This window comes from Acipenser ruthenus, chromosome 1, assembly GCF_902713425.1.
Source record: "Acipenser ruthenus chromosome 1, fAciRut3.2 maternal haplotype, whole genome shotgun sequence".
Classification (NCBI taxonomy): domain Eukaryota; kingdom Metazoa; phylum Chordata; class Actinopteri; order Acipenseriformes; family Acipenseridae; genus Acipenser; species Acipenser ruthenus.
This window is the reverse complement of record NC_081189.1, coordinates 116,395,962-116,422,634: the sequence shown is the minus strand read 5'-3', so window position 1 is coordinate 116,422,634 and position 26,673 is coordinate 116,395,962. Positions and strand designations below refer to the sequence as shown.

The window sequence follows — 26,673 nt, the reverse complement described above, 5'->3', positions numbered from 1 at the left end:
TTAATGGTGAGGCAATACCAACAGTGTCTGAGAAGCCAGTGAAGAGTCTTGGGAGATGGTACGACGGGGATCTAAAGGACACAGTTCGTGTGGGAGAAGTTAGACAACAAGCAGTGGAAGGGTTGAAGAGCATAGACAGCTGCGCTCTACCAGGTAAACTAAAACTCTGGTGCTTTCAGTTTGGTCTACTGCCGAGGTTGCTGTGGCCACTGACTGTGTACGAGGTTTCTTTGACAACAGTAGAGAAGCTGGAAGCTTTAATCAGTTCATACATCAGGAAATGGTTGGGAGTTCCACGCTGCCTCAGCAGAGTGGGACTTTATGGTAAAGGAATACTGCAGCTACCAGTCTCTGCTCTAACCGAGGGGTTTAAGTGCGCCAAGGTCAGACTGGAAATGACATTAGTAGAGTCACGCGATAAATGCGTAAGGGAGGCAGCACCTGTGTTGAAAACTGGAAGAAAGTGGGCGGCAAAGAAAGCTGTGGAAGATGCAAAGGCTGCCCTTCGAATTGGTGATATCATGGGGCAAGTTCAGCATGGAAGAGGGGGTCTTGGTTTCAGTTCAGCTCCTCCTACATGACACAAGGCAGCCCCAGCTCAAAGGAGGAAGCTGGTAGTCAACGAGGTGCAAAAGCAGGAGGAGAGGATGAGGTGTATAAAGGCCATTTCCCAGGCCAAGCAGGGAGAATGGATGAGATGGGAGAGTGTGGAACAACGCAAGATTGGCTGGCAAGACCTATGGTCAATGGAACAGAGCAGGATCAGTTTCCTCATCAGGTGAACATATGATGTTCTCCCATCACCACAGAACCTAAACCTCTGGGTAGGAGAGGATCCCTCATGTCCTTTGTGTTCATCACCTGCAACATTAAGGCACATTTTGACAGGATGTAAGGTGGCTCTTAGCCAAGGACGGTTTACTTGGCGCCATGACCAGGTGCTGCGATGTTTGGCCTTAGCATTGGAAGACAAGCGTAACATGACCAATAATTTGCCACCAGTTCCATCAAAACATTACACACAAAAGACAACATTCCTCCGCCCAGGAGAGCAACCACCAAGAAAAGGTGTTAAAACCAATCCTCGCCCAGGACAACTGGAAGCTGCTAGAGACTGGAAAATGCTGGCAGATGTTGGTCAACGGCTTATTTTTCCACCTGAGATTGCCACCACTAACCTTCGACTAGATATTGTCTTGTGGTCTGGATTAGCACGCCTTGTTCACCTGGTAGAGTTAACAGTGCCATGGGAGGATGCTGTAGATGAGGCGTATGAGAGGAAGAGACTGCGGTATGCTCAACTAGCCACTGAAGCGGAACAGCGAGGATGGAGAGTTCGGGTTTACCCAGTGGAAGTGGGTTGTCGAGGATTTGTGGCACACTCTACAACCCGGTTTCTCAGAGACGTTGGATTCAGTGGCCAAGAGTTGCGTCGCACAGTGAAGAACTTATCTGAAGCAGCAGAGAGGAGCAGCAACTGGCTGTGGTTGAGACGGAAAGATTCTGGCTGGGGATCTCAAGCACAATAGAAAGAAAGAAACGCTGATGTACAGGTAAGTAAGCTGGGCTGAGTTGAGTGGGGGACGGAGGGGGGTGATGCTGGGACGCCAGAATCACCGTCGAGCCCTCTTGAGGTGTCGTGGGCTAGTCGACGATACACCGAGGATGGAAGGTGCCCACTTGAAGACCCCAGAGATGTATCCTACTTAGCTCAATCCAGACGGTTGTCATGCTGATGCGCTGGGGAGGCCGCACTTTGGTTGATCCCCGGAGCCAGCATCGCAGCCGTTGTGTGTGCTGATGCGCCAGGGAGGCAAAATAAGCTGATCCCTGGAGCCAGCATTACACTTCAGCCATTAACACCAGACAGAAGGATATCTACATCATCATATGGAAGGAAACGTAAATGGATGGAGACACATATGGATCACATTAGTTTACTGTAAAGCTACGTCTTAGTTGGTGCTTATCTTGGCGAGAGCCAAGTTCAAATCAGCATGAAGTTTTAACATCTACTCTCGTGTAATGGAAATCACAGATGAATAAATAGCAATAAAACAAACAGTCAGCCGGCGTCAAGAGGGGGCCTTAGAGGGCCGTGCCTCCCCCCCCCCCCCCCCCAGTTCAGAGCTAATGCCCCCCCAGTTCAGCTCCCACATCGACACATCATTAATAATAGTTAAACACACGAATCAAACTATAATATGCGTTCTTTCTGTAAAACTACTAAGGTTATATATTTTTTTTTTACAAATTAGTACCAGTAATACCCTCCATTAGCAACCCCCTTTGTAGGGTCCACTTTTGTCACAGTATGTGACGTTTTCTAATCTGCTCATTCGAGGGCGGAGTCATATTGCAGGGCTAATTGTTTAGTGTTATTTCCTCTACATGTCCTTTACTTATTTATTTATGCAAGTAAATGTAACTGCTAATTTGCAGCTGATTTGGTAACCATTGGAAAAAAATATATACCATTGTGTCTCAAGGAATCAGACTTATTTACGAGAGCTTACACATTCATATGTGCAAGATTGTCCAGTCAGTTGAAAGTACGCATTATGTTTACATTCGTGACTTTACATTAGTTTGGTTTGTGTTGATATTTGTTTATTGCATGCTCTTTGGGCCTGCGCACCACATGCATTTCAATTTGTAGCTCAGAAATAAGTTAATAAGAAAAACAATTCCAGAAAACAACCATAGCCTTCAGTATACTGCTATGGCCAATAGTTTTGCATCACCCAATAGAAAGAACTAATTTTGCTTCGTAAAGTCGAACGAAACCTTCTGAGTAATGTTACATTAACATATTGAATTAAATACCGCTTTGTAGTTTTCCATATACACTACTTAACGAAAAACTGACAAATTGAAAAATGTGACATTTCAAAATCTAACATTAAATATTGTACTACTATTATGGCTTCTGGTAGACGTAGCAATATCGTTTTGTAGTTTCTTTGATTATACGATGTTAAATAAAATATCTAAATTATGCTCATGTGATTTGAAAAGGAATGGAGTATTGTTATTATTATATGTATTATTTGGGGGTTATTTAATACAATAGTTTGTGTGTTGTATTGTATGATTTAAATGTATTTGTTTGTGTTAATTTAAAATACAATGTTTTGTTTCTTATTGTTTGGCAGCGTGGATGGGGTTAAAACTCATGCAGAATGGGGTCATCTCCAGATTGATTAATTTATTACTAATCTGGTGATGGCCACCTGTATAAAAACCTGCAGTGGTATGTTTAATGGCTCTGTAGTGTAGGAGTGTCTTCAGCAGAGCTGTGTTGAACTTACAGCCTTGTGCTAGGTGGGCGCGGATGCCATTTTTCAAGGACTGGTTAAATCTCTCAACTCCGTTCGTTTGGGGATTGTAAACTGCATTCTGGTTGTGTTTGATGTCCTCATTCTTCAGATAGGAGTTAAAGTCTGCCGAAATAAACTGGGGCCCATTGTCAGTAGTGATAACATGGGGCAAACCCCAGCGAGCAAATGTAGAGTCCAGGATTTGCAGTATCACTTGTGTGGTAACTGAGGCAACTGGATATGCTTCTGGCCATCTTGAGTGTAGGTCATATATGACCACTAGGAACCGCTGATTAGAGGGCATGCTGTGAAGTTCCCAACAAACATCTCGGTGCAAGTGTTCCCAAGGTGATTGCGGTCAGGGTACTTGCTGGTACGGGGCTGTAGGTGGCTGTAGGTGGCGGACTTCCCACTGATAAGGCATGCTGTGCAGTCTGTGCCATCTGTAGCTTCCGAGCCTGTAACTAAGTGGGTATTAATGGAGAGATGCCGTTAGCTGAGAGCTGGTAGCCCACACAGTCGATCTTGGAAGCTCCAAAGATGCACTTATCTTCATTCAAATGTTGAGATGGTGATGTGAAAGACGCTGAAAAACTTGTAGCAGACAGGCATTGTGAATCATCTGGGAGGGGCCATGAACAATGCAAAATGGTTATATTTGTTGCATTTTCCTCACTGCTGACCGCGGACGGGGCAGTCAGGCGCTCTGGACTCATGTCGGGTTGACCCACAGTTCCCACATCTCTTAGGCTGTGTGTGCTGCTGCACTTTCTGAACAGGTTGTTCGGTTACAGTTTCAGTTTTAACTGCAGCAGATAACAGTTGTGCTCCTTTAACAGCAGCCTCGACCTGCAGACCAATCTGAAGAGCGTTAGTCAGAGTCAGATCGTCTGATTCTAATAGTAACCGTTCTCTTAGCTGAGCACTAGATGTCTTTTCAATCAGTTGGTCACGGATCATGTCTTCATACAAAGTACCGAATTTGCAAGGGGCTGCGAGTTCACGTAGTGAGGAAATATACTGTGAAACAGACTCACCCAGCTGTTTCGAGCGCTGTCTAGACTGGAACCACTTAAGGAGGATGCTGTGAGTAGATCCAAAGTGAGCCGCAAGTGCGTTGGTAGCTTCAGCATAAGTGGCTAGCACGCCGTGTTGCTAAGATCCTTTGACCCTCCATTCCTAAGCAGTGTGTGAGGATCGCCCGCTTCTGAGCATCTTCTACCACGTCAATGCCAATGGCGATTAGATAAATCTCAAAAGATTTAATCCAGCGATTCCACAGAACTGGTGTGTCTCCAGGCAGCGCTAGAAACGGAAGTGGTGGGGTAAGCGAAATACTGTATATGCCATCCTTGTAGCCAAGTGTTATGTACATAAACACGCACAGACAATGCTTTTTTCAGCAACCACATATTTATTACACTCGCTCTGACTCTTGTACATTCACTCTCCTTAGGGCAGTGAAAACATACAGAGCAGCACGACAGCCGTAAAGCTAACTCAACAGCAACTGCTGTGAAACCAAAACAGATTAAACAGTGGCTGGCTAGAATGCAGTGAGCACTCATTCTGTTACAACGACAGCCTCTTGATTACATATATAATCAACTTGATTATTATGCATGACTTTATAATCTACACAAACCATCTTAAATTAAAATATTAAAACACATTGACACAATCATGCTGTGTTTATTATTTACAGAAAACTAAAATTATCTACATAATAATTCAGAAAAGGTTAAATAAAAAACTTACGTCGCCATCTTGACAGGAAACCTCTTTCCCACAATACCTCTCGTTACAACCGTGAAGCGTGCCACAAACCCGGTTCACTGGTCCAGTGACCGCATCGCAAAAACACACAACCAGGTGACCTGACGACCTGGTCATACCGCAAAAACGCACCATAATATTCTGTGGTCAAGCTGGCATCAGAACAGAGCGCGTGGCTCATAGCCTGTTCTGTGGCTACACTGCAGAGCAGCATTTGTGAAGAGGCATTTAAAAACAATTATAACAAGTGACGTTTCTACCTTCAAAACTAGTGGCTTACTGCCCTTTGAAAGCAAAATTGTGAAAACAGTCGTCATTATTAAACAGCACGATCAGCGCTTTTTATATATGATAAATGGCACAGCTCCACTGTATACCTGTCCTAAGGCACATAATGTACTAGGCTTTGCTTGACATTTAGTGTTGTATTAACCAACATAGCAAAATTGTATACAAAGAACACAGAGGGTAAGCTGGATAAATAAGGATTTATAAATTGCCCTGCTTTAAAGGTGCCAGCAAAGGTAGACGATCACAGTTCTAACAACATAATATATAATTTTATACATTAAATATAGAATGGTATTATTTTACCCAGATAATTATAATAATAGATTGCCACTGTTGAAATATTAGGGGGAAAACAATCGAATAAATAAATAAAGAAAGAAAATTAAGATAATTAAAAAAGATTCTACTTTAATTGTACGCTTACCAAAAACAGCTGGTAAGATCCTTAAACAAAAAATGAGAAAGGAGAAAGTTAAGACAGGGGTTGCGAGAGAGAACAAATCGGTCCTCACTTTGGGGTTAACAGAGATTCATCCACCATGTTCGAACAGTCCATGCAGTTTTTTTTCTGCAATGGTCACACAGTTCACACCAATCCGTGTTTATTCACTACAGTATACAACAGCATAGAGTAATCAGGTAAAATGTAATATTTACAAGGTAGCTACTGTTTAAATTAAAGAGGCAAATCAATATTTACAATAACTCACATTTTTACAGTGCTGTAAAAGCAATTATTTTATTTATTGCCACAGCTAAATTAACAACCACCTTGCTCTCTTGATTAAATATTAATTCATGTTAACGAATAATCAGTATACACCAATAAACGCTGAAGTAGCTGCTCTTTATTAGCATGTTTTTCTCCCTCACTCAGGACACCTACAGAGCAGGCATCTTACAGAAATTCATTCTTTGCTGGAGTAGGCTTAACCTTATTAAACATGTGCCAGAATGAATTTCCATATATATGACTAAATTGAAGTTGGCATGCAAATGACACACTCTCCAGCAGAGCTGCAAGCTCTCTGGCTTGCTTGACTTCAATAAGAGCATGGAGTTACTGCTGAGACTGAAATGGCATAATAACAAACTCAGGCCTGTAATCAGTACTCCGTGTCTGTCTCATAATACTGGTATAATAAATTGTAGCATGCTGTTTGTTATCATAGGTTTGCTTCATAATTTAACTTTTCATACCAGCGTGAATTTTAAAAGCATAAATGGAGATAATACATTTGTTATTAATCTCCTATCACTTTTCAGCTCTGTTTTAACTGGTTGGACTGCATTTGGTCAGACTGGTACAATATTTAATGTAATGGTCTTACCGGCTCCATACACAACAGAGTTGACAATGCGCTTGGTTTGTTCACTGTCAGTATGTTTCACCTCTGCTTGGGGAATCCCTTTCCTACAATGCATGCAAGAGAGAAGTGGCTTGCATAACAACAAATAAGCAGCATGTTTAAAGGGATCAACTCCTGGTTTGCAAGCTAGCACACTGGGCCTCAAGGTTTCTACTGTGGGAAGACTGACCACATCATACGTATCCTATATAATTTGAAGTGGACAATTTACCTGCATTTTGCCAGCTTTGGAAAATATAAGCTTCACAGATTTATACATAAAAAACAGCACTGTCCAACGGATGACTCCCAAGCTTTCCTCTATGCCAGTGGTGTCCAAAGTTTTCCTTCCAGTCCTGGTCTTTGTTCCAACCCTGTTCTTAATTGTTTAGTTTAACCAATTAAACTTCCATCCAGACCCTTACATAGGTCATTAATGTAATGGTCTGGAATCTAGAATATTGTATTCAGTTCTGGTCACCTCTCTACAAAAAGGATATTGCTGCTCTAGAAAGAGTGCAAAGAAGAGCGACCAGAATTATTCCTGGTTTAAAAGGCATGTCATATGCAGACAGGCTAAAATAATTGAATCTATTCAGTCTTGAACAAAGAAGTCCACACGGCAATCTGATTCAAGGATTCAAAATTCTAAAAGGTATTGATAATGTCAACCCAAGGGACTTGAAAAAAGAAACAAGGACCAGGGGTCACAAATGGAGATTAGATAAAGGGGCATTCAGAACAAAAAATAGGAGGCACTTTTTTACACAGAGAATTGTGAAGGTCTGGAACCAACTCCCCAGTAATGTTGTTGAAGCTGACACCCTGGGATCATAAGAACATAAGAACATAAGAACGTTTACAAACGAGAGGAGGCCATTCAGCCCATCTTGCTCGTTTGGTTGTTAGTAACTTATTGATTACAGAATCTCATCAAACAGCTTCTTGAAGGATCCCAGGGTGTCAGCTTCAACAACATTACTGGGGAGTTGGTTTTCATAGATTCCTTCTTCAATTTCAGTATCTCCCATATGATATTTGTAATGCACATTTTTATTGCCTGCGTGCAGTACTTTACACTTTTCTCTATTAAATGTAATTTGCCATGTGTCTGCCCAGTTCTGAATGCTGTCTAGATCATTTTGAATGACCTTTGCTGCTTCAACAGTGTTTGCCACTCCTCCTATTTTTGTGTCGTCTGCACATTTAACAAGTTTGCTTACTATACCAGAAGAATACTATATTGCTTACTATTCAAGAAGCTGCTTGATGAGATTCTGGGATCAATAAGCTACCAACAACCAAACGAGCAAGATGGGCCGAATGGCCTCCTCTCGTTTGTAAACTTTCCTACTGAGCATTGTAAAACTAAAGTGAAGCAAGTAAAAAAAAAAAAAAAAAACTTAAAATGTGGTGAAAATGAACGGACACGGAATCAACCGGACACAACCAGGCCACTGTTATATATAGGAAGCCTCCTTTTACAAATGACATCTGCTCCACAGCAGTGCATTTTAGAGGCTTAATAGCTGCTTTTTAGTGCCATTAGGTTTCATAATTGCGGTCTTTTTTCATAGCTTGTGGGACATGTTACTCGCTGCTGATACATGGCAACATCAAAACTGCTAATCAAGAAATTGCGTTTTTATCATGTTAATAACAGCAGTTCCACTGGTGGCAGATATTTAGTCTGTTTAAAGCCTGAAATGATTTAATTGACCCATTTCCTTTTATTTGCAGTGCAGCTAAAATGAACCTTTACGAGGATGAGTCAAAATGTTCATGTTTACTGCTCTGTATTTTCAAGAGGCACAGTCACATAAAAATGCAACCTGCTATCAGTGTTTCATGTAGGCATACTGTACTTGTGCCAGAGCTCTGGCAGCCTCCGGATAGCAATGGTGAAGCCCTGATGTACTGATGTTTGGCTGACCCTGAGGCAGACATGTTGCTCTTTCAGTGATCCAAGTCAGGAGCAGCCGGTAATTACGAAGGGAGAGAATCCACATTGGACATGCTGCCCCCTTGTTGTGTCTACGAAGACTTTGTGTGTGTTTTTTATTAGACAGTGGGGTTCATCCATTTTCATTGTCAGGAGACCAGTTTGAATTGGTCAGAACTTGACCTTCTCAAACTACCTAGTGTACTGTATGATTAGGGGTCCCAGGTGCCCAAACTGCTGTATTATTATTATTATTATTATTATTATTATTATTATTATTTATTTCTTAGCAGACGCCCTTATCCAGGGCGACTTACAATCGCAAGCAAATACAAATACATTCAAGTGTTACAATATAAGTCATACAATAAGAACAAGAAATACAATAATACTCAAGTGTGACAAACCACAATTCAATAATACAGCAGATAATAGTGAAAGTTACATCAGGATATGATTAAGTACAAAATACTACAGATTAAACACTTGGCAGATTACAATATTCTGAGGTACAGGATTAAATGCAGTAAAATAGGGGGCAGATAAGAGCAAAATAAAGCATATTTAAATGAAGGGTGATAGTGTCCCAGGATACAACAGAGGAGTTCTACAGGTGCTGTTTGAAGAGGTGAGTCTTAAGGAGGCGCCGGAATGTGGTCAGGGACTGGGCAGTCCTGACTGTAGTAAATCTTAAAACATGTAGAGTAACACATTTGTCAAGGGTACTTAGTTTAAACATCATGGAACATTTTGAAACAAGCTGCCCTGGATTTGCTACATAATGCAAAAACATTCCCATTAAAAATGGTATTGACACAAAAAAATGCATGATACATATAGGTGATATTTGACCTTTGTGACAGGCATGCTTAATATATATTAAAAGATAAGGAATAGTGTATTCTACTTAATTGCACATCCATTATGAAAATACACATATCTGACTGCAGTGACTTGCTTAAAACATGTACGGTAAGGAGCTGATGTAAGCATACATGTAAAGTGATTTGCGTCTGCAAAACACCCATATTGTGGCCAAAATCTGCATTTTGTTCAGCCACCATAAAGTGGGACTTTAGCAGCCACTAAAAATGCGGCGTATGTATAGAATGGTTTTCACCTGCTGTTCTGCACCCGTATCAAATTTGCACTTTGCCATCATGAATCAATTTAAATTATATTGAAATGTATTCAAATTAAGAAAAGGGTAGGAATTGGGCAGTGATCTGGAAACGCTATAATGAGATGTAAGGATTTTGCCACTTGTGAAAGGTGCAAACCATTGTAGAAGTGAGTAATTAAGAAAACCACACACCTTCAGAGACCTGTCATTGGCCTCAGGACTACACTTTTATTATTATTTATTTCTTGGCAGATGCCCTTATCAAGGGTGGCTTACAGTTGTTATGATTTCCATTACACGAGAGTAGATGTTAAAACTTCATGCTGATTTGAACTCGGCTCTCGCCAAGATAAGCACCAACTAAGACGTAGCTTTACAGTAAACTAATGTGATCCATATGTGTCTCCATCCATTTACGTTTCCTTCCATATGATGATGTAGATATCCTTCTGTCTGGTGTTAATGGCTGAAGTGTAATGCTGGCTCCAGGGATCAGCTTATTTTGCCTCCCTGGCGCATCAGCACACACAACGGCTGCGATGCTGGCTCCGGGGATCAACCAAAGTGCGGCCTCCCCAGCGCATCAGCATGACAACCGTCTGGATTGAGCTAAGTAGGGTACATCTCTGGGGTTTTCAAGTGGGCACCTTCCATCCTCAGTGTTTCGTCGACTAGCCCACGACACCTCAAGAGGGCTCGACGGTGATTCTGGCGTCCCAGCATCACCCCCCTCCGTCCCCCACTCAACTCAGCCCAGCTTACTTACCTGTCCCCAGCCAGAATCTTTCCGTCTCAACCACAGCCAGTAGCTGCTCCTCTCTTCTGCTTCAGATAAGTTCTTCACTGTGCGACGCAACTCTTGGCCACTGAATCCGACGTCTCTGAGAAACCGGGTTGTAGAGTGTGCCACAAATCCTCGACAACCCACTTCCACTGGTTAAACCCGAACTCTCCATCCTCGCTGTTCCGCTTCAGTGGCTAGTTGAATATACCGCAGTTTCTTCCTCTCATACGCCTCATCTACAGCATCCTCCCATGGCACTGTTAACTCTACCAGGTGAACAAGGCGTGCTGATCCAGACCACAAGACAATATCTGGTCGAAGGTTAGTGGTGGCAATCTCAGGTGGAAAAATAAGCCGTTGACCAACATCTGCCAGCATATTCCAGTCTCTAGCAGCTTCCAGTTGTCCTGGGCGAGGATTGGTTTTAACACCTTTTCTTGGTGGTTGCTCTCCTGGGCGGAGGAATGTTGTCTTTTGTGTGTAATGTTTTGATGGAACAGGTGGCAACTTATTGGTCATGTTACGCTTGTCTTCCAATGCTAAGGCCAAACATCGCAGCACCTGGTCATGGCGCCAAGTAAACCGTCCTTGGCTAAGAGCCACCTTACATCCTGTCAAAATGTGCCTTAATGTTGCAGGTGATGAACACAAAGGACATGAGGGATCCTCTCCTACCCAGAGGTTTAGGTTCTGTGGTGATGGGAGAACATCATATGTTGACCTGATGAGGAAACTGATCCTGCTCTGTTCCATTGACCATAGGTCTTGCCAGCCAATCTTGCGTTGTTCCACACTCTCCCATCTCATCCATTCTCCCTGTTTGGCCTGGGAAATGGCCTTTATACACCTCATCCTCTCCTCCTGCTTTTGCACCTCGTTGACTACCAGCTTCCTCCTTTGAGCTGGGGCCGCCTTGTGCCATGTAGGAGGAGTTGAACTGAAACCAAGACCCCCTCTTCCATGCTGAACTTGTCCCATGATATCACCAATTCGAAGGGCAGCCTTTGCATCTTCCACAGCTTTCTTTGCCGCCCACTTTCTTCCAGTTTTCAACACAGGTGCTGCCTCCCTTACGCATTTATCGCGTGACTCTACTAATGTCATTTCCAGTCTGACCTTGGCGCACTTAAACTCCTCGGTTAGAGCAGAGACTGGTAGCTGCAGTATTCCTTTACCATAAAGTCCCACTCTGCTGAGGCAGCGTGGAACTCCCAACCATTTCCTGATGTATGAACTGATTAAAGCTTCCAGCTTCTCTACTGTTGTCAAAGAAACCTCGTACACAGTCAGTGGCCACAGCAACCTCGGCAGTAGACCAAACTGAAAGCACCAGAGTTTTAGTTTACCTGGTAGAGCGCAGCTGTCTATGCTCTTCAACCCTTCCACTGCTTGTTGTCTAACTTCTCCCACACGAACTGTGTCCTTTAGATCCCCGTCGTACCATCTCCCAAGACTCTTCACTGGCTTCTCAGACACTGTTGGTATTGCCTCACCATTAATGAAGAATGTTTTATCTACTACTTTGCCTTTAATTATAGAGATGCTCCTTGATTTAGTGGGCTTGAATTGCATTCGTGCCCATTCAATGTTATTGGTTAATTTGCCCAATAATCGATTAGTGCAGGCTACTGTTGTAGTCATGGTTGTCATGTCATCCATATATGCTCGAATTGGTGGTAATCGCATTCCAGAAGCCAAGCGCTCTCCTCCTACTACCCATTTTGATGCCCTAATGATTACTTCCATTGCCATGGTAAAAGCCAGTGGAGAAATGGTGCATCCTGCCATTATTCCAACCTCTAGGCATTGCCATGTAGTGCTGAATTCTGAAGTTGAAAAACTGAATTGCAAATCTCCAAAATAGGCTTTCACTAAATTTGTTATTGTCATCGGTACACTGAAAAAATCAAATGCTGCCCAAAGTAGTTCATGTGGCACTGAACCATATGCATTAGCCAAATCCAGGAATGTCACATGGAGCTCCTTCCTCTCCTTTTTAGCTGATTGAATTTGTTGCCAGATCACATTGATGTGTTCTAAGCAACCTGGGAAACCTGGAATGCCCGCTTTTTGTATTGAAGTGTCAATGAAGCAGTTCTTTAATAGGTAAGCTGACAATCTCTGAGCAATAATGCTGAAGAAAATCTTGCCTTCTACGTTTAATAGGGAAATGCGACAAAACTGACTGATGCTTGTAGAATCTTTTTCTTTAGGCATAAAGACTCCACCTGCTCGGCGCCATGCTCTTGGTACAACCTGTTTTTCCCATGCCACTTTCATCAATTTCCACAGAATTCGTAGAACTCCTGAAGCACTCTTGTACACTCTGTACGGAACTCCATTAGGCCCTGGAGATGATGAAGCCCTTGCTTTTTTCACAGCTTGCTCTATTTCTTTCCACTTAGGTGCACAGTCCTCCATTTGGTATTCTGGTGGATTGATAGGTGGGATGTCTGACGGAATTGACATAGGCTCCTGCCTTTTTGAATCTGTATGTGTTTCCTCCAAATATCTCTCCAGCTCAACCTTAGATGCTTTTAGTGTGCCATTCTTCTCACTGGTGAATAACTTCTTTACAAATTTGAATGGGTCTTTATAAAAGTTAGCTCTCGCACGCTCCTTCTTTTTGTAGCGTTTCCGTAGGCGCTCAGCTCTGCGCAATGTTGCAAGCTTATCTTTTATGACCTTTTGTAAGAGATTGAGTCCCTCCTTCTGACTTTGTTCTGCTCTTCTCCATTGGTTCCTCAGCTGTCTCCTTTCTCTAACTAAGCGTTCAATCTCCTGCTGCCGTCTAGACTTTCCAGGAATAGTTTGTACTTTTTCCTTCCTTTTTTCAACTCCAAACCTCTCACTTCCATATGCGTAGATGATGTCCCCAAATTTATCCAGCTTCTTTTCAACTGTTCCACTTAATCTTTCCAATGCGACGCAGAGATCTGTGTTTACTGTGTCCCATGCAGTTTTCTCACAAGCTCTTGGCCATTTAACTCCAGGCTTGTGCCCGTTGAGGTTCTTTTCTCTCTTATGCTTGTTTGTCTGACCGGGTTCACAAGGATCATTAGGTTCATCACTAACTGTGTCCATGCAAGTCCTCCTCACATCTATGACAGGGGTGCTGTTACAAGATATCACATTATTTTTACACACAGTTACTCATTTACACAGTTGGGTTTTTACTGGAGCAATCTAGGTAAAGTACCTTGCTCAAGGGTACAGCACCCCCACCTGGGATTGAACCCATGACCCTCCGGTGAAGAGTCCAGAGTCCTAACCACTACTCCACAGTAGTGCTGCTCCTTCCTGATGCAGAGATGCTTGGCTTGTGGAGGACAGACAGGAAAACATTGGGAGAAGGGCAAAACAGGGAAGCCCCACGTATTAAAACCCACGGATTGCCGGAGGATATGGTGGTACAGTGGTATCGTCTCAATCCGCAGGTCATCCTAGACCTAATAGCTGAATTTCACCTTTTCATCATCTGGTTGACTGTCCTCCTAGTAATACCAACAGCATTGACTTTCTCCACTATAAATGCCTGTGGCAATGTGCCCCGCCTGTGTGCATTTCTGTGTTATATGTTGCGTGTGTTAATGTTGGTATATAGATATTGCTGCATGGGATATAAATGGGTGTGTGTAGCACAAGTTATTTAAAATGTATAATTGTATTTAGGCACAGGGATTGCACTTCACTTCACGTGCATTTAAAGTAGTTAATAATATGTGAGCACGGGGTTGCACAGATTTAGTTCATGTGCTGGGATTCAAGTGAATAATTAATTGGTAATTGAATCCCAGCACAATTGTATATATAGAAGCACGTCTCATTCACTCGGTGTTGTGTGTTCGTGAGTGGAGAACAGGTGAGAGAGAAGGAGATATTCAAAATAACAATTGCTACACGTGCTGGAGAACCAGCACGGCACTAGTTTGTGTCTGGTTTCACTCGTTTGTCTGTCTGTTTATTGTGTGTTTGTTTTGGCTGCTGTGCCATTTTATTTTACAAAGTGTTTTTGTGTTTGTTTAAACCTTTTATTTTTTCCATAATTAATATACTGCGCAGCAGCGCTTTCATTCACTATTTCACTCGCAGCGCTGTGTGTTCATTTCTGGTCTGACGTCACCACTAAAGCCAGCTTGTCACAAGGCCATATGGCTTCTTTGGTAGCATAACTGATGTTGGCTGTGACTTTTCCAAATAACTCAATTGATGCTGAGTGACCTCAGCTGTAAGGACTATCTTCCTCAGAAAACTTTTCTTTTCTTTTCCATCTGCCAAGAGGACTTTGCTGCTATTTCTCTGACACGTTTGTTTGCTTGGTTTGATTTGATTTTCATGCTCCACAAATTTCATACAGCGCCTACTGCTCTCTGTACTAACTCACCTCACCTCTGGACTGTAGGTGCAGCCGCTAAATAGCCCGATGCACAGGCGGTGCTCGTTGAGACCCTCTTTATCATGATTGCAGCTCATTATTTGTGCATGTTGAGTAATTTGCTCTTAAGCTTACCCGCAGTTCCAAATAATTGCCTGGCCGCTAGACAATTTGGATTTTGCAGCCGCAGTTGTTTGCACTATGCCTATCCTTACATCAGCCCCACAGTGTATAATTTCTGGGACTTGGAGGAGCAGATGTCTAAATAGACTGAAACAGACACCTGGACATGGCTTCCTACAAAGATTACAAAAGATCTTCTTAACTTTCAAGTTTGCACAGCACTTTAAAATGATGCCATACAAAACTATTAAGAGGCTACGCTTCAGCTCTGACCTTCTAAATCATGTTCAACTGTTCGTATAAAAATGAGTGTCAGATTAACTCAGACTGTTTCAATCATAAGTCATCTCTAGAAATTTAAATCAAGAGGGCATTTTCTAAATGTAACACTTCTGACTCTCAGGCTGACCAGACTATGCTACACACTTAAAGAAAGAATTTCAGACACTCAAGTTCCAATGTGTCGGATTTATTCGGATTTATTTATTCTCAAACACCCACTTTCAAACATTCTATTTCAATCATTGTTTCTTACACCTTTCTTAAAATCAATAACGTTTTCCCCCTTAATACAGCTTCTATAATTAAACAGAAAATTCCCATTAACTCCCTTTACAGTTATTTCTCGTTTCCTTTACTTTCACACCGCGTATGTCAGTAAACCAAAAATAATATAAACTAGTCATCCTTAATACAGTAGATTTCCGTTTTTCCTAATCATACTCTGATATACCTTATATCTTCCTTACACTATCGCTAATAGTTTAATCCTGTATTTTCCAAATATATACCCATATTAAATATAAACGGACATTTTGCATTTCTACCACGTTGTCTGTATTTCGCATTTGTTTAATATCGTATTAATCGTTTTTTATGACACTTACGCATTTATGACATCGAATAACAATCCATATCTAAACACACTTCTGTAATGTAGATTTAAGTTACAGCTTACCTGAAAAACAATAACAGAAAAGTTCTTAAGAACTTTACAGCAGCACACAGTTCTACAGCAATGCAATCACCCCAGTGTTACATTTGTAACGGTTAGACTAAGGTGCTTATACTCAAATACTGTGTGAAGGTAATACTATCGCACTCTAGTGTCTAGAAGCTGTAACTACATCAGTTGGTACCCTTGCAATTACAATGAAAAGACTGAAAAGTCTTTTGTTTCTTGAATTTTGATTATGGGGTGTCCTTATTCTATCTATCCCAAATTCCCATGTGCCACATAAACCAGAACTATAGTCCTTCTTGGAAATACGTACTCATTTTTAACAGCATTCTCAGTAACTCTTGGAAATGCATATCATTTGTATATAAAAAAAATAAACATATCAAAAATACTGCACAAGGCTTACTTTTTGTTTTTTGTTTTTTTAAATAAAGTTCACATACCATTCACAGTCACTACATAAACTAAGAGGGCTGAAAATATCAGAATAAATTGGTAGTTCAAGTTAGAATTGTGGATGGAGAAATACCCTGGCAACCTATCCTTCAATATTTATGTTGTGAGGGTACTAGAATGTAAGAATACTATCTTTATTTTTATATAGTGCCTTTCATAGTAGACCACCATCACAAAGTGCTTTACAGAGGTCGGCTGTGAACTATGCATTATATTATTATTATTTCTTTCTTAGCAGACGCCCTTATCCAGGGCAACTTACAATTGTTACAAGATATCACATTATTTTTACATACAATTACCCATTTATACAGTTGGGTTTTAACTGGAGCAATCTAGGTAAAGTACCTTGCTCAAGGGTACAGCAGCAGTGTCCCCCATCTGGGACTGAACCCACAACCCTCCGGTCAAGAGTCCAGAGCCCTAACCACTACTCCACACTGCTGCCCATATGCAGAGTCACTTACAATAGGACATTGATTGAACATCTCATCCGCAAGATGGAGCACAAGGAGGTTAAGTGACTTGCTCAGGGTCACACAGTGAGTCAGTCAGTGGCAGGGGTGGGATTTCAACCAGTGACCTTCTGGTTACAAGTCCTGGACTTTAACCATTGGACCACACTGCCTCCTAACTAATAACCTTTGCAGATGGTGTCATCCTCTCTCCTTGTTCTTATGCAAGAAACTGCTAGCCTGAGTTGTCCCTCCCTGGTTCATTAGGATAAAAGAACCCTAGGCAAGGCTATGAAGCAACTGCAATCTGACATCCAGACAGATACTCAGTTAGAGCGTCTGAGACAACCGCTTTACAAGGCAAATGGAAGTTTTGAAGTGGTGGCGCTCTGAAGCTGTCCTACTTGTGAACCTTTTCTGCTTTCAATATTGAACATTGTATATTATGCTGTGTGATACAAGCTGATATCCAGCCTACCATGTATTTTACAATATATAGTTGAATGAGATTAATTAAACAGTGTCACATAGTTTCCATCTGATACTAAGTAATTTAATATAAACTACTGCATCTGAAACAAAACCAATTCAGATGGCAGTATCACATCAATATCTGGGCTAAAATTGAACCCTTACTAAGATCTATAATAAATACATTTAATAAAATACAATTAAAAAAAGTAAAATGTAGGTAGAATTGGTTCGTTTTCATATTTAACTGTTCTTTTATGCAGTACAAGAAATAATTACAATTTTAAATGGTCTTTGAACCTAATTAATGCAATTACAGTAGAGGGTACATTATGAGTCTCCTAAGAATGCTAATACAGTATGTCAAGTCTCTTTGTAATTTAGTTTACTCAAGATGAAATAAAAAGCAGGAGATTAAGCCAAACCGTTTCAGTAATGAAGTGTTACACTAGAGAGACCTGAAGACAAATATCTGCATCAAATGATCTATTAGAGCACTGCTTCTGAAGTTTACTCATTTTTATAAACACAAGAGGCAGAGCATACTGTATCCACGTATAGCTGCATTTAAAAAATCTAAAATAGAACGTAGTGCATGACTCTTACTGCCTTATTTTACCTACTGGTATTTTAAGGTTGTAAGCTGCAATTATCTTTCTTTCATGCGGTTTCTTACAGCCTGCAGCATTCTGTCAAAAGCAATTAGAAACCCAGGCAGTCTTTCAATGGCAGACATTTTGCATACTCTTCTTAGTAAATGTCAGTGTGTTCCTCAATGTCAGCTTGTCTACCTGGTGTACAGCAGTGGTTTGGGGCTGCATTCAAGATGGATAAAACAGAAAGTTAAAACGATCCCCAGGTCAGTTGTGCAAATCATGATACAGACAAGGTTAATCCATCCAGTGTGAATGTTTCAAAATAACGTCAGCAGAAAAAAAGAACATTCTAACACAATGATGGTTGAATATGTTGTATTTTCATTTGCTTAAAGTACTGTAAGAAATACAATACAGTGTATATTGGGATAAAATACTCACAGATGATGAAGCTGAAAACAATTGGATTAAATGGTATATAAGGACCTTTTTATTTTATTGTGTTACATGTTCCCATGTTTTACTGTTTACGTAAGGTGTGTGTATTGTTTTAATAAATTTTTTTTTACATTTTGACCACTTTTTTAAACTTTTAAATTGCATTCCCTGCCTCAAGATGGCTTCACATGTACCCGCAAGGACCTCTCAGAACTACATTTCCCATCACCCTCCTGTGCACTGGTAAATCCATCTCAGTTACATATGTGAGCAGGAGGGTGATGGGAAATGTAGTTCTGAGAGGTCCATGTCAATGACTTCAGGATGGCTGCTGTGGTACACTTCCTGATGCGGCGACACTTGGCTCTTGTTGAGGAGAGGCAGGAACATGTTCGGAGGAGAAGGGCAAGACGAAGAAGACCCTGCATATTCAATCCCAGGGTTACTTTGTTTGGGATGCCGGAGGATGCGGTGCTAAAGCGTTATCGTCTCACTCCGCAGGTCATCCTAGACCTAATAGCTGAATTGAGGGATGAGCTAGACCCCAGTCAATCTAGAGACCGCTATCCCTGCACATGTGAAAGTGCTGTGTTCTCTGCACTACTTAGCCTCTGGCTCCTTTCAGACCACAGGTGGAATGTCTGGAGGGACAGCCCAATCCTCCTTTTCCAGAGTGCTAGGCAAATTTCTGGATGTCATGCTGAAAAGGGCAGGCCAATACATATCATTTCATAAGGATACTAGCATAACTGATGTTGGCTGAGGCTTTTCCAAACAACTCTGTTTCATGCTGCGTGACCTCAGCTGTAAGGACTCTCAGCTCCTTCTCAGAAAACTTTTTATTTTCTTTTCCGTGTGCCAAGAGGACTTTGCTGCCCTTCCTCTGACATTTTTTTTGGTTTGTATATTTATTTGGTTGTATATGCTCTCTGTACTCCTAATTCTGAGGTGTGGCTGCTAAATAGACCGATGCGATCATTGAAACCCTCATTATCATAATTGCGGATCATTATTTGTGTGTGTTGAGTAATTTGCATTGCTCTTAAGCTTACAAAGGGCACAGTGCAAAAAAATGGACTGGCCGCAATGCAATTTGAATTTTGCATTCGCAATTATTTGCACTGCGCCTATACTTACATCACCTCCTTAATGTGAATAAATGCAAAGCCTTGCACATAGGGTGTAAAAACATTAGAAGCAAGTACAGCATGAATAGTAACGAAATAGAGGAGGCTATGTATGAAAAGGACTTGGGGGTAGTAGCAGATGAATCTGGAGAAGCTATAGAAAAGGCACATAGAATGTTAGGTTATACAGCAAGGACAGTTGAATTCATATCTAGATATATTAATTATACAATATACTGGTACGACCACACCTAGAATACTGTGTCCAGTCCTTCTCCCTATATCATAAGAAAGACATTGAGACATTGGAGAGAGCAACATAATTAATTCCAAGATTGAAGGGTATGTTATGAAGATAGACTGAAAGAGCTGAATCTGTATAGCCTAGAAAGGAGAGCCAGAGGCGACTTAATAGAGGTATTTAAAATTGTCAAGAGGTTTAACAAAGTAACTGCTGAAAATTATTTTTCACAGGTTACAGAGAACAGAACCAGGGCCCCACGGGTGGAAGCTGAAGAAGGGCATATTCAGAACCGAGGGGAGAAGGAGCTTTTTCACAGAAAGGTGGTGAACCATTGGAACAGGCTGCCTGACAGAGTTGAAGCAGAGGCTATCAGATCCTTCAAGAATAGACTGGATAATTATCATGAACAACACTGTATAACCCTCTGTGATCATAATAAGACCTTTAGCCAGGCACCTGGAGGAAGTGCGGTCCGTTTAGCCATGGATTCCCAGGGGTTTCATTTTTTCTCCTCCTATTGTTTATTTTAGTATTTTGGTTTCTAGGCACTCCTCAGGTAGAAGAGAGTGTTAACCTTTAACCTTTATGTTAGCAGTGCACAAAGACAGAAAGTTTATGACAGACAAGAGCCTATTCTACAAAGCTGTATTCTAATGTACTTGTTTACAGCATATTAGAAGATGTGCAGCATTGCTGCAGTCTTTGTTATCTCTGCTTAATTCTGCTGTGTTTGCTTAACGTTGCTTCAGAAAAGTGCATATACACACTGTAATGTTTACCCGTACATGGAAAGAAAACCAAACAGCTTCTTTGAAATTATTCCAAAAGCTTCATGCACCTAATTGCAAAGACAACCCTAAGACATAACTTCATTATCATTTCTCTTTGCAGGTGGTGTCTTTTGAATGACTGGCAGCTGTCTTAACCTCTCACCTTACTAAACCTTGCCATGTTTTGCAAGAACAGACACAAACTCATGGATGCATGTCACCGTCTAGGACATTTTATGCTTTTCAGGCTAAAAAGTAACATTTTTTCTTGAATTCTAATAATAATTTTAAAAAAAAAGGTTTTAATCTGGTTTTACAGTACATCCGCACTTAAACACAGCTAAAAGGAAAGAAATAAAGCTCCAAATTTGAATAAGGATCTCCTTTAATTAATTAATCAATCATTCAAAATACCTTTAATTTATTTATTTTTACAAAATGTATTCTGACCTTTGGTTAAAACCCAGATTTAAAATAGTTACTGGAGGGATTTGTCAACCTACAGAGTGAAATAAGAGTTAAATCACACATTTAGAAATCTCAAATCAGAACCTCTATATATAGAGCTGTCAGTCAGAACCGTCTCTGCAAATGATGGCTCTATTTGATACAACATTTGAATAAAGCTTTCTTATGTAATCATACATGCTGAATTAGCAATAGTGGCTTCAAACGAGTTAACGCTGAAAGGATGAAAGCATGGACTCCTTCCAGACAGAGGCTTCAGAACACACACCTTCCAAATATTGATCAAACCTCTAGCCTGAAGGAGCACTCTGCACTGTGAGATTTCTGCCAACTCCAGCAGTAAAGAGCTAAGGCGGCTTATTTTTATTACCTGGAAGCAAGCAATCTCTTTGGGCTTGTATGTCTATTAAAGCCTGTGTAACAGGCAACTAGACACAAGCAGCAAAGCAGACAGACTGCAGTGTCATTATAAATCCCAGGTTCAGGTGACTGGAAATTAACTCTAGGGATGTGAGGTTCAATACAAACCGCTAGTTCCTCATTGGAGTTCTGTTCAGCCTTCTGATTAGTTTTCCTCAGATCCCACGACCAAGCCAGTTTCCTCTTTTACAACCAGGAACTCTAACGAGCTACATCCTCTGGAGGACAACGGCCAGCCCTGCAGGTGCCGGCCTGAGCTCACTAGGCACCTGGCCAGCAGGGTCCGCTGTAGCATGATTAGGAGAAAAAGTCCCTGCCAATTTTGCCTCCCTAACCCGCAGGAGCACCAGAGCCAATGCGACGTTCCCTCCAAAATCCCCATCGAAGACTGGCGACTTTGCACCAGAGGAGCCCCTCTAGGACCCCACCCACCTCTTATTGGGCATTTACATTTTCATCAGCAACCTGGTAGCAAAGATAGTGAAGCGCATCTCAAACAAAGCTTTTCAGAAAACACAGTTTCTACATCCCATCACTGTCACATTGTCTGTCAATCAGTAATCTGCAAAGCTGAGTCAGTAGACCATGGCTGCAACTGTAGCTATTGTAATAGATTCGCAACTCACTTGGTTCGTTGCCCCTTTAAAAATAGACCCAATACACAGAAATGGATTTTTAAGTGCGGTTGCACAGTTTTTAATAAACACAAAAATAAACAAAATACAAAACAAACACCTAGCTCTTTACGAGCGCTAACTAAACAAACAGGAACCTAACTATAAATCAGGACAGCTAAGCTGTTTACCTGGAACACCAAACAAAATCTTCACCCCGAAACAAACCACACAGGTTTACACTACCTTTCTTCACCCGACTGCTCGGAAGCAGAGCACCTATCCTGCTTCCTTCTGGGCAGACTATCTGCCTCTCTTAAATACCCTGCACCTGGTACTAATTTGACAATGGCTACCAGGTGCAGGGGATAATTAATACTACAACAATTAACAAAATCAATTAAACAATAAAGCAATACAATCAAACAAAACAAACCCACACATTTTACTGCGGGGATGACTCCAATCCCATCCCCACTGTGTTACATATCCTCCCCCCCAAGTGTGCAACACTGACTGGCCATTCCAAGGCCACCCCCTCCCCTAAAGCATAACCACCCACCCTCGAGTCCACAAAGTTCCACCTTCTCCCGATCCTTCGGGTGGGCTTGAGGATGGGTGGAGTCCTCCGGCGCTTCAGGGTAGGGACCATGATCCGGCGAGGAGGGACCCAAACGGCTTGCTAGGGGCGACCAACGCGTAGGCCGGTACCCTGGACGGTGCAGCAACAGGCAGAGGTGTGAGCCACGGGACCGGCGCAACGACCTCCGAGACTCCAGGGGGAACACAGCGGGAGGAAGGGGGAACGCCAGTGACGTCACACGACCGCGTCGTGACGTCTGAGGTTTCAGGGGGAGCGGAGCAAGGGACCAGGTGAGCAACTGTGCCTGGTGGTGCCCCGACCTGGGCACTAGGTCGAGCACAGGGAGGTCCATGCATTCCGGCATGGTGTCCACGAGCACGGAGCAAGGGACCGTACCCACCAGCCCTGGACTGCTTTGCTGGGGTGGAGGTCGGGGTTGTGGTGGTGCTGGGCACGTTAGCTCCTCTTCCTCATTCAGCTGCAGCTCAGGCAGCTCCTCCCCCTCTGGCGGCGGCAGCTCCTCCCCTCTGGGCTCTGGAAGCGGCGGCTCCTCCCCTCTGGGCTCTGGAAGCGGCGGCTCCTCCCCTCTGGGCTCTGGAAGCGGCGGCTCCTCCCCTCTGGGCTCTGGAAGCGGCGGCTCCTCCCCTCTGGGCTCCGGAAGCGGCGGCTCCTCCCCTCTGGGCTCTGGAAGCGGCGGCTCCTCCCCTCTGGGCTCTGGAAGCGGCGGCTCCTCCCCTCTGGGCTCTGGAAGCGGCAGCTCCTCCCCACTGGGCTCTGGGGCTGGAGTCTGCGGGGCTCCTCTCGCTTGCTCCCACCTTTGGAACAACAGCTCCAGTTCGGTCGGCTCCCGCACTTGTCTCTTCAGCGGGGCCAACCCCAGCTCTCTCTCCCATCTCTCATTCTGCTCTTTTTGAGCGGCGGTATTTTTATTGATCACCTCGATCAGTTCTTTAAAATCCATTTTCTGGGTCTCTAGGGGCGCCCACACACGCTGCCACCACATGTAATAGATTCGCAACTCAATTGGTTCGTTGCCCCTTTAAAAATAGACCCAATACACAGAAATGGATTTTTAAGTGCGGTTGCACAGTTTTTAATAAACACAAAAATAAACAAAATACAAAACAAACACCTAGCTCTTTACGAGCGCTAACTAAACAAACAGGAACCTAACTATAAATCAGGACAGCTAAGCTGTTTACCTGGAACACCAAACAAAATCTTCACCCCGAAACAAACCACACAGGTTTACACTACCTTTCTTCACCCGACTGCTCGGAAGCAGAGCACCTATCCTGCTTCCTTCTCTCTCAGCAGCACTGGGCAGACTATCTGCCTCTCTTAAATACCCTGCACCTGGTACTAATTTGACAATGGCTACCAGGTGCAGGGGATAATTAATACTACAACAATTAACAAAATCAATTAAACAATAAAGCAATACAATCAAACAAAACAAACCCACACATTTTACTGCGGGGATGACTCCAATCCCATCCCCACTGTGTTACACTATGTGTATTATTTTTTAGTAGTACTAAAAAGAGATAAATACACAGAAAGTCTTCTTGATGAAACGTTTGTCTAAATGTGTTACTTTTTTAATACCTTGTGATTGAGTGTTAAAGCTCAGCACAGGAACAAAACAACCCAGCACAGCACGAGTAGGGGCTGGCACAGGTTAATAAGCAATTAACGCTTCATGGAGCCTCTAAATTGTCTGTGAATTTTAATATATACTGTATATATAGGAGCTGTGTTTGCTGAGCTAGGAAAAATTAAACACGCAAAGAACAGGATATTCAAAACTATGGTCAATGCATAGTATTATCATTGTTCATGCTGAATCATTGGGATTCTTTATGACCCGACTAGGAACCGGCAAACCAACTCTGGGCCGAATGATCTCTTGTTTTCTGTACATTTTTGTATGTTCTTATTGTGAAAATGCAAATTCAACACAGCAAATTTATGTGCTGAAATTTTGGCCCCACAGTTAAACTGATGAGAGTCCAGTGGAATTGGAGCTCCACAGTTAATCTGATGAGAGTCCAGTGGAATTGGAGCTCCACAGTTAAACTGATGAGAGTCCAGTGGAATTGGAGCTCCACAGTTAAACTGATGAGAGTCCAGTGGAATTGGAGCTCCAAGTTAATCTGATGAGTCCAGTGGAATTGGAGCTCCACAGTTAAACTGATGAGAGTCCAGTGGAATTGGAGCTCCACAGTTAATCTGATGAGACTCCAGTGGAATTGGAGCTCCACAGTTAAACTGATGAGAGTCCAGTGGAATTGGAGCTCCACAGTTAAACTGATGAGAGTCCAGTGGAATTGGAGCTCCACAGTTAATCTGATGAGAGTCCAGTGGAATTGGAGCTCCACAGTTAAACTGATGAGAGTCCAGTGGAATTGGAGCTCCACAGTTAAACTGATGAGAGTCCAGTGGAATTGGAGCTCTACAGTTAATCTGATGAGAGTCCAGTGGAATTGGAGCTCTACAGTTAATCTGATGAGACTCCAGTGGAATTGGAGCTCCACAGTTAAGATGATGAGAGTCCAGTGGAATTGGAGCTCCACAGTTAAACTGATGAGAGTCCAGTGGAATTGGAGCTCCACAGTTAAACTGATGAGAGTCCAGTGGAATTGGAGCTCCACAGTTAATCTGATGAGAGTCCAGTGGAATTGGAGCTCCACAGTTAAACTGATGAGAGTCCAGTGGAATTGGAGCTCCACAGTTAAACTGATGAGAGTCCAGTGGAACTGGAGCTCCACAGTTAACCTGATGAGAGTCCAGTGGAATTGGAGCTCCACAGTTAAGATGATGAGAGTCCAGTGGAATTGGAGCTCTACAGTTAATCTGATGAAAGTCCAGTGGAATTGGAGCTCCACATTTCCTAGACGGTGACACACATGCATGGTTAGTGTCTGTTCTTGCAAAACATGGCACATTTCTCCTCTTTCAATAAAATCACAGGGAAAACTGTATTCCAAACAATACATCATCAGGGTTCATAAACTGGGTGCAAGATACCCACATGAGCCAGTATCAAAATCTGATTTCATAATTCATTTAAAATAAGTTGTTTTAAAATGTAAGAAATCACAAGATTTTTTCAATATGTTAACACAGTTTTTGTTTTTTTGACCCTGTCTGACTATATTTCAGAGTTGAAGTTAAGTTAATCTGATTCAAAAGATGCAGCCATACCCTTCAACAACTCCCTGCATAAATGAAAAAAGAATTCAAGACTGCTACAGTTCAGGAAAAGGGCATGCTGCTAAAATAGTAATGCAAGTACCTCAGCATCAAAGGTAAATGCTTACTTTACCAACCCACTGAAGCAAAGCTCTCTGATTAACAAACACAGTACGGCAGACAGTATTACACTGCATTTCTTAAATGTTTTGTTCACAACCAGTTCTACACTAAACTTGGCTAGCTAACTACTAGAAGCATAGCAGCATCAGGGTGCAGCTCAATCAATCTGCAATGGAAATGACTTCACTCAGAGTACTGAAGGTACTACACAATGCAAATACAGTCATTGCAGCTAACAAAATAATAACACAGAGCTTACCTGTTTCTTTAAAAACTGCACATTTAAGACATATGGAGTGCATAATGTGCATTTTCATTTTAAAATAGACATCTGCTAGTACACTGTGTTCTCAGTTTCCTTCCAGGAAGTCTGCTACTTTCATTCCTTTGTCATTTCACCCCAGTATTGTCTTCAGGGTCAAGGCTTGCAACTGGCTCAAAGCATGTCAGTCAACAAGGGAAGCAGCAGATTGCCTATTGACAAAAGCACCCAGGGAAATGGTGGGGATAATTTCACCCAGTAGGTGAAATTATCCAGGAAATGTGAGACAGTCTAAAAGCATGACTAAACAGAGCAGTACCAGATAACATGTTTACTAAAACATGTGTTTCTTTCAAAACTGCACATTTGAGATCTATATAAAATCAATGGATGTGCATGGCAGAGAA

At 42.2% G+C, this 26,673-nt stretch overlaps 1 long non-coding RNA gene across 1 annotated transcript in view; it reads right to left on the bottom strand.

The window, feature by feature from the left end:
* LOC117420536 (uncharacterized) overlaps positions 1–26,364 on the bottom strand; it is a 46,926-nt gene extending 20,562 nt beyond the window's left edge. Inside the window, exon 1 of the long non-coding RNA XR_004547366.2 lies at positions 26,264–26,364. This is a non-coding gene — a long non-coding RNA (uncharacterized LOC117420536). The remainder of the gene's footprint in view (positions 1–26,263) is intronic.
* Positions 26,365–26,673: the final 309 nt, after the last annotated feature.